Source organism: Lutra lutra, chromosome 13, assembly GCF_902655055.1.
Source record: "Lutra lutra chromosome 13, mLutLut1.2, whole genome shotgun sequence".
NCBI classification, from domain to species: Eukaryota; Metazoa; Chordata; class Mammalia; order Carnivora; family Mustelidae; genus Lutra; species Lutra lutra.
This window is the reverse complement of record NC_062290.1, coordinates 48,269,123-48,277,063: the sequence shown is the minus strand read 5'-3', so window position 1 is coordinate 48,277,063 and position 7,941 is coordinate 48,269,123. Positions and strand designations below refer to the sequence as shown.

Below are 7,941 nucleotides of genomic sequence, written 5' to 3'. Positions count from 1 at the left end.
AGAGCTGATAAATAAATTCAGTAAGGTCACAGCATACAAAATCAATATATAGAAATCTATAGCATTCTACACACTAATAATGAAGTAGCAAAAGATAAATTAAGAAAACAATCCCATTTAAAACTGCACCAAAAATACTAAGATACCTAGGAATAAACCTAACCAAGGAGGTGAAAGACTTATACTCTGAAAAGTATAAAATACTGTTGAAAGAAACTGAAGATGACACAAATGAATGAAAAGTTATTCCATGTGCCTGGACTGGAAGAAAAAAATACTGTTCAAATGTCTATACTATCCAAAGCAATCTACAGATTTAATGAAATCCCCATCCAAATATCAATAACATTTTTCAGAGCTAGAATAAGCAATCCTAAGATTTGTATAGAACCACAAAAATACCCCAAACAGCCAAAGCAATCTCCAGCAACAAAACTGGAGGTATCACAATTCCAGACTTCAAGATATGCCAAAAAGCTGCAGTAATCGAAACAGTATGGTACCAGCATAAAAACAGAGACATAGATCAACAGAACAGAAAAGAGAGTCCAGAAATACACTCACACTTATATGGTCAATTAATCTTTGACAAGGGAAGCAAGAATATGCAATAGGAAAAAGACAATCTCTTCAAAAAATGGTGTTGGGAAAACTGGACAGCTATATGCAAAAGAATGAAACTGGGCCACTTTCTTGTGCCACACACAAAAATAATTGGATTGAAGACCTAAATGTGAAACCTGAGTCATAAAAATCCTAGAAGAGAACACAAGCAGGAAATTCTTTGACATTGGCCATACATTTTTCTAGTTAGGTCTCCTGAAACAAGGGGAACAAAAGCAAAAATAAACCATTGGAACTATGTCAAAATAAAAGGCTTTTTGCAAAGCAAAGGAAGCAATAAAAAAAAAAACACTAAAAGACAACCTAGTAGATGGGAGAAGATATTTGCAAATGCCATATCCAATAAAGGGTTAGTATCCAAGATATATCAAGAACTTATACAACACAACACCAAAAAAACCCCAAATAATCTGAGTAAAAATGTCAGAGGCTACCTGAGTAGACATTTTTCCAAAGAAGACATCCAGTTGGCCAACAGACACAGAGGAAGATGCTCAACATCATTCATCATCAGGGAAATTCAAATCAAAACCACGATGAGATATCACCTCACATCTGTCAGAATGGCTAAAATTATAAAAAGAAGCAAGTGTTGAGGAGGATGTGGGAAAAAAGGAACACTCATGCACTGTCGGTGGAAAGGCAAACTGGTGCAGCCACGGTGAAAACACTGTAGAGAGTCTTTAAAAAATTAAAAATAGGATTACTATATGATCCAGTAATTCCACTACTGGGTACTTACCCCAAAAGTATGAAAACACTAATTCAGAAAGATATATGCACCCCTATGTTTATTGTAGCATTATTTACAATAGCCAAATTATGGAACCAACCCAGTGTCCATCAGTGGATGAATAGATAAAGAAGATGTGGTATTGAGGCACCTGGGTGGTTCAGTTGGTTGAGCACTCTTGGTTTTGGCTCTGGTTGCGATCTCCCAGCAGTGGGTCCAAGCCCTGCACTGGGGTCTATGTGCTCAGTGTGGAGTTTACTTGAGTTTCTCTCTCCCTCTCCATCTGCCTCTACCCCCTGTGTACTCTCTCTCTCTCTCTCAAATAAATAAATAAATCTTTTTTTAAAAAGGATGTTATATGTATACCATGGAATATTACTCAGCCATAAAAAGAATGAAATCTTGCCATTTGCAACAACATGGATGGATCTAGAGAGTATAATGCTAAGCAAAATAAGTCAGTCAGAGAAAGACAAATGCCCTATTACACTCATATATGGAATTTAAGAAAAACCAAATGAGCAAAGGAAAAAACAAAGTGAGAGAGAAAAACTATGAAACAGACTCTTAACTCCAGAAGACAAACTGATGGTTACCAGAGGGGAACAGGTTGGTGGGGTAGGGGTTGGGGGTTGGGTGAAATAGGTGAAGGGGATTAAATACGATAATTAATACTCAGTATTGTATTGTTGAATCACTGTATCATACACCTGAAACTAATATAACACTGCATTAACTACAGTGTAATAAAAAAAAATTTTAAAGATAAATTCACTTGAATTATCTATAGATGTTCCCTTTCATAAACATATGAGATAGAATATAAACACTGTGATTTAGGGGACTATCTTAGTTTAAGGCCAGTTAAAAGAGAAAGCAAGTAAAGTTCTGATCATCCCCTAAATCTGAATACCAATGGTTTGCAGATTAAGCTTTCCTCTGTGTTGAAGAGTTGAGTTCAAATGCACATCTGCACTTTCAAAGCTCTGAAGAGAGTCCACTTAAAACCTCAAGATAATGGCTTCATCTAGATTTTTTTCTTTACAAAGACTAGAAAATATAAATATGTAAGTGTGTATATAGTTGGTTTTGTCAAAAATTCTTAAAATTTAGAAAAATTCTGATATGTCTTATTTCAAATATCTCTTTAGCCCCCTTCCTCTCCTATGCACACCCCAAGAAATGATAAAATCCTAACTCTTCTCTAGGAAGGGAAATATCTGTCCAAAAAAAATATGAAATCTTGGAAAGTAACTAAAGTCTTGGATACAAAGAAATGTTTGTACATAGTTATGTGACTTACTAATCTTTTGTTTCTCTTCTCATCAGTCTTTTAAAGATACTCCATAGTAATATATGGAGCTAGAATTTTTATCTGTGTGTAACAGGTACTTTTTATGGAAATCAACAAATGTAAAACCTCCAAAGGATGCTTTAGAAAATGTAAATCATATTTTTGCAGGTCTCAAAGTACTTGGTTGAATCACAATATTAACCTCTTAAGGGCAAAAGAACAAAATTATCATAGAATCATTGTGCTGGGAATAAAAAGGAAGGCTGAATGGCAGAAGGTATCACTAGTGATAAAATTGACTGCCAAATGTATAAACTGTGATTACAGTAATGGACATTTGCCTAAGACAAGCAGATAAATACCTACCACCTATCAAATGAGCTCTTCTATTTACAACTGTTGGTGCGGGCTTTAAAACTTGCTACCATCTTTGAAATCAGATACTTGTCACACAATCTCTCTGCATAGCATTTGATAGGTATGCCTCTAACATCCTCAGCCAGAGAACAGTGCCTAACAACAAAGCACTCTGAAATGCTAGAAAATGTTCAACCCACCAGAACGGAAACTTTTTGGAAACAATTTGCTCTACTTTACATTCCCACAAGTTTGTAGATTCCTACAACTTTACATCACATGGCAACAAAAATCACTCTACTTTTCCTAAAGTAAATATGGCAGCGATTCTTAATCAGCATCTTTAAAAGCCCGAGCCTGGCTTATGTATTTATAGATGGCAAACATCCTAAAGATACCATAGGCTAAACTAGATAAGCCTTGTCGAGGGACTCTGTAGCTTTTGCTATATATGCAGAACCCATAAGAATGTGCTAATGCCATTACCAAATGCAGCCCTATCAGTACTAAACACTTGGCTTGGCAGTTTGATAGTAACATTTTAAAGAAAGTGAGCAAAATGGGATTCTACTTCATATTGCAAATGTATAATAAAGAAGCTTCTCTTACTGGTTTAGCAACTGAGAAAACTTGATGAAGTTTGTGACATAAGTAACATAAGAGATGGTATCTATGATAAATCCTCACAGGGGGAAATGTACTCTCTAAATAGCTGTTTCTGAATTTATGCTGTCATTCCAATTAAAGGACTGTCTGTTACATGACTATTTCACAAGTGATATTTACAGGCTTTGAAATGTTAATACAGAACGATCCCAGCACTACATTCTACTGGAACTCTAGCTTATTCCAAAAAGGAAATTATAAGGAAACCCTTTTTCACAATTTATGGAATAAAAGAGCAAAAATCCCTTCCATTGGAGAAGGAACACTATTCAGATATAGTGGCAGAAGTGGAACTAAGGAAGTTAGAAAACTGTAGATATCACTTGACCACAGCAAACCCATCTTCATTCACCAGCCTACTTTTCTGCATTCCTGCTTGACCTTTCCACTATGCCAGTTTACCTCATGACTCTTCTTGCTTCTTGAATTGAGGAAAAGATGTTTGATGATTTTTAAATCTTTCTCTCACTGATATGTTAAAAACAAAACAAAACAAAACCGATCACTAATTTGAGAGTTGGCAGTTTTTCTATATCCCTCAGCAGGTGGGTGGGTAAGTGCTGCTAGAAGTCCCATAACAGACGAAGAAGCAAATCCAGAAGAACAAAGAGGCTTGTCCACAACACACGTTGAGCACAAGGCACCAGTACACTGCCATTCACCTTCTTTGAAATCACATCTCATATTCCTCTCACACCACTATTTTCTCCCCTCAAAAAGATGGTACAACAGAAACAAAAATTGTTGGTGTGGCTTTTCTTGTGACCAAAGTTCTAAAGAAATCAAAACCTGGAAACGTAATCCCATATCACCTTATGGAAAGTACCTTCTTCCCATACCCACTGTTCTCAATCTCAGCTCTTTATCTCCATCTTGCCACCTACCACAATCTGTAATTATTTTCCTGATTACTTGCTTATCTGTCATACACTGGAACATAATCTCTCTTGAGGGTGGGGCAGCAAGTGTGTTTTTATTATATGCCCTTGTATCTAGCTTTTAGCACAATTACTAGTACATAAGTAGAGTTACAATAAATAGTTGTTAGATGTAAATAGTTCAATTCCTGCATAATTTACACAGAAAAATCAAGCAGAGTTACATATGATATCACTTAGAATCAAATCCTCCAAGTGCAAGAATTATTTGATAGGAATAAAAACAGTGCATTTTAGAACCATGAAGAGCTTTAGAAAACCACATAGCGTAACCATTTCATATAACTGATGAAGCACTGAATCCCAAAGGTTACCCAGCTTACCCAAAGTCACACAGTCACAGAGTGGGGACCAGAACCTAGTGAAAGTTTATTAATTTTGTTGATTTGTTCACATGTACCCTGTATTACTAAAGAAAATATCTAGGGAATTTGACTAAAAATGTTGAGAAAAGGTAGAAGTTAGTATGCTGAAACAAAGTTCAATAGCATTTTTTTGTAGCTAGAAATATTTGATTCAGTTTCCAAATAATACTAATTTATACAAGAAAATATGTTATATTGTATATCACTGATGAAAATGCACATTTATAACTTACGACACGGTATTTCAGAATAAAAGACATATTTTAACATGCCTTAACCCCTCCCCCACAAAAAGAATCCATCATCTCTGAAATAAAATCATTTAGGAAGGTAGGATAATGTATCAAATAATGCCACAGACAGGGACTTTATGTTCAACCTTCCAATTTCTGCACCAACTCAAAGAAAATCTTTAAGTCTCTCCGTGGCATGCATAAAATAAAAGCAAGTGTTTTCTCACTTACCCACTAAAGATACTACTTGGGTACTTCCAAATAACATTTTGTATCTCGGAATGCAGGGTGCTTATAAATAATATACCAAGGATTATTAATCCTATTGTAAGCCAATACTATCATGCAATGAAAAGGGAAAAAATACTCAGACTGAACTCATCTGTAATTCACACCACAGCAAGTAGTTATTACGGCCCATATGGAGTGATGATCACCCACTGCTGAAAGTTCCATGAAAGTGTGACAAGGTGACACACGGGAGTTAAGTGCGGTATGCTGGGTGGCGGCTCATTTCATACCAGGGTAGAACTTGCTATTTGAAAGGGATGTACAGAAAAGCCACCATGCAGACAGGGGTGAAAACTGCAGAATCAAACAAATGTTGCTGATTCAAAGTCGTTCTCCTACAATAACAACCAGCACCAAATGAGTTGCTGTGGTGGAGAGCAAGCTGTGCTCAGAGACTAATTGCTACACTTGTTAGAGTGTGCAAGAAGGTGTTTATTTGTTTTACATGTGTTTGGTGCCAAGACATCCCGGGGATCTGGAGCTGAAGTGGAAACAGAATGACAGTGTTTAGAAAACTAAACACAAACAAAAGGGAAAGGGAATATTTTTTTTTTCCTGAAGTGACTTACTTGAGCATTAAATGTATAAAAACCTTGAGGCTCTTATCCTGGGTGATTAATTCTTCAGGCTCTTTCAGATCAACCCGTGGGAACCCAAGCTGGAATGGAGTGTGTTAAGTCTGAGATGCTTTGATGTTGTTACTTTTATTTAGATAATGAATTATTCAAAGCAGGGAGGATCGATCTAAGAGCTACCAATAGAAATAAAAGGGAATGAACTCAGGAAGAGGCAAGAACTAAAGCACAAAATGTGGGTGTTCAAACAGTTCCATCTGAATGGCAAAATTTAGAATATGTACTATGGGGAATTTGCCACACTGTATCTTTCCAGTTTCAGAAATAATATCTTGGTTTTGATTGACATTTTTAAAGGTTTAATGATGAAAATACTTCTACCAAACAACCTTGTTTTTCTTCACTCATACTTCACAGGCCTCCAGAGTCTTCCTTTGTACAGAAATTAACTATTCCAAATATAAGCCCCAAATATTTCCAGAATATGATTAACAAGTAAGTTAATTCCTCCATCCAATGAACATGGTAAGTATTAAAAACAATCATTGTTACTTATTATTTTTCTTTGGATACTCAGAGATATCTGAGGACTAATTAAACTCAACAACAAATGTGATATGCTTATATTTTCCATATGATTAGCATATTATGTGGATTATTTTTAATAATCTTAATTTTTGATATTAGGAGGCCAGGCATGCCCCAAGCTCCAGAGTCAGATGAACCAGCCCCTTCTCCTGGCCCTGGGGCTACCTTTACAGATGGAATCCCAGAGGAAACTGATGGGGATGGAGATGGAGACTAGACAAAAAGCTTGGGCTGAGGAAGTAGAGCTCCAGAGTCAGGACATCTCAGATTTAACATCAGTTAAAAGGGGAGACTCATCATTATTTACTCTTGCAGCCAAAAAAAAAAAAAAAAAAAAAAAAATGACAATAGATATCAAAGAAAAAAAAGAAAAGAAGCAAAAAGTGAAGATGAGTTTTAAGAGATATAAATCCTGGTTTCTTCTTTTTCTGAGGAGCAGTTGAACCTTTATGAAATATATCACCGGTCAGCTTTCCCCTTGGCAGCTATAAAAAGGCTGATCCAGAGGCACCTGGGTGGCTCAGTTGGTTAAGAGTCTGCCTTTGGTTCAGATTCTGATCCTGTGGTCCTGGGATCCAGTCCCTTGAACTCCCTACCCCAGGATCCTGGCTCAGCAGGGAGTCTGCTTCTCCTCTCCCTCTGTCTCTCCTCCTGCTTGCCCTCTCTCTCGCTCTCTCTCTCAAATGAATGAAATAGTTAAAATGAATGAATGAATGAATGAATGGCTGATCCAGTCCATCACTGGCACCTGTGTCTCAAAGTGTTGTTATTGCCATGTCTGGTATTTCCAGGGTTTTCATCGAGGAGGTGGTAGAAGCAGCACTGGATATGTGTGAGAAGTGGGGAGAAAATGTAACCACTACAACCCAAACATACGAGGGAGGCTGTTCAGAGGCTAAAGTAAAGGGGCAAATCCCAACTCAAAGCACAAAAAAATTATCTTCTAGACCAAAGCCTACAAAGGCCACATACTGAAGGAAGAAATACTGGTTCCAGGCTCCTTCCTATTGCGTGAGACTTTTGCTCTGGTGCTTTAATATCTCAGCCCTGTAAGAATTCCATGACGGTTTTAATGTCTTACTCAGAACTCTGACATTCATCATATCTAAAAAGCATGCAGCCTGTTTCATACTTGCCTTGACTAAATATTGGGACCTCTTTGGGCATTTTTTGAGGCATGTAACGGTCTCTTGGCTATCTGGAAGAAAAAAGGTGCATGGGCCTTAAGCATCTTCTAGACAGGGAAGCAGCTTTCAGAGAGAAAACATTTCACAGAG

At 36.9% G+C, this 7,941-nt stretch overlaps 1 pseudogene; it reads left to right on the top strand.

The window, feature by feature from the left end:
• The first annotated feature begins 6,773 nt into the window (after positions 1-6,773).
• Positions 6,774-7,611, top strand: LOC125082971 (transcription initiation factor TFIID subunit 11-like; annotated as a pseudogene).
• The last annotated feature ends 330 nt before the right edge of the window (positions 7,612-7,941 follow it).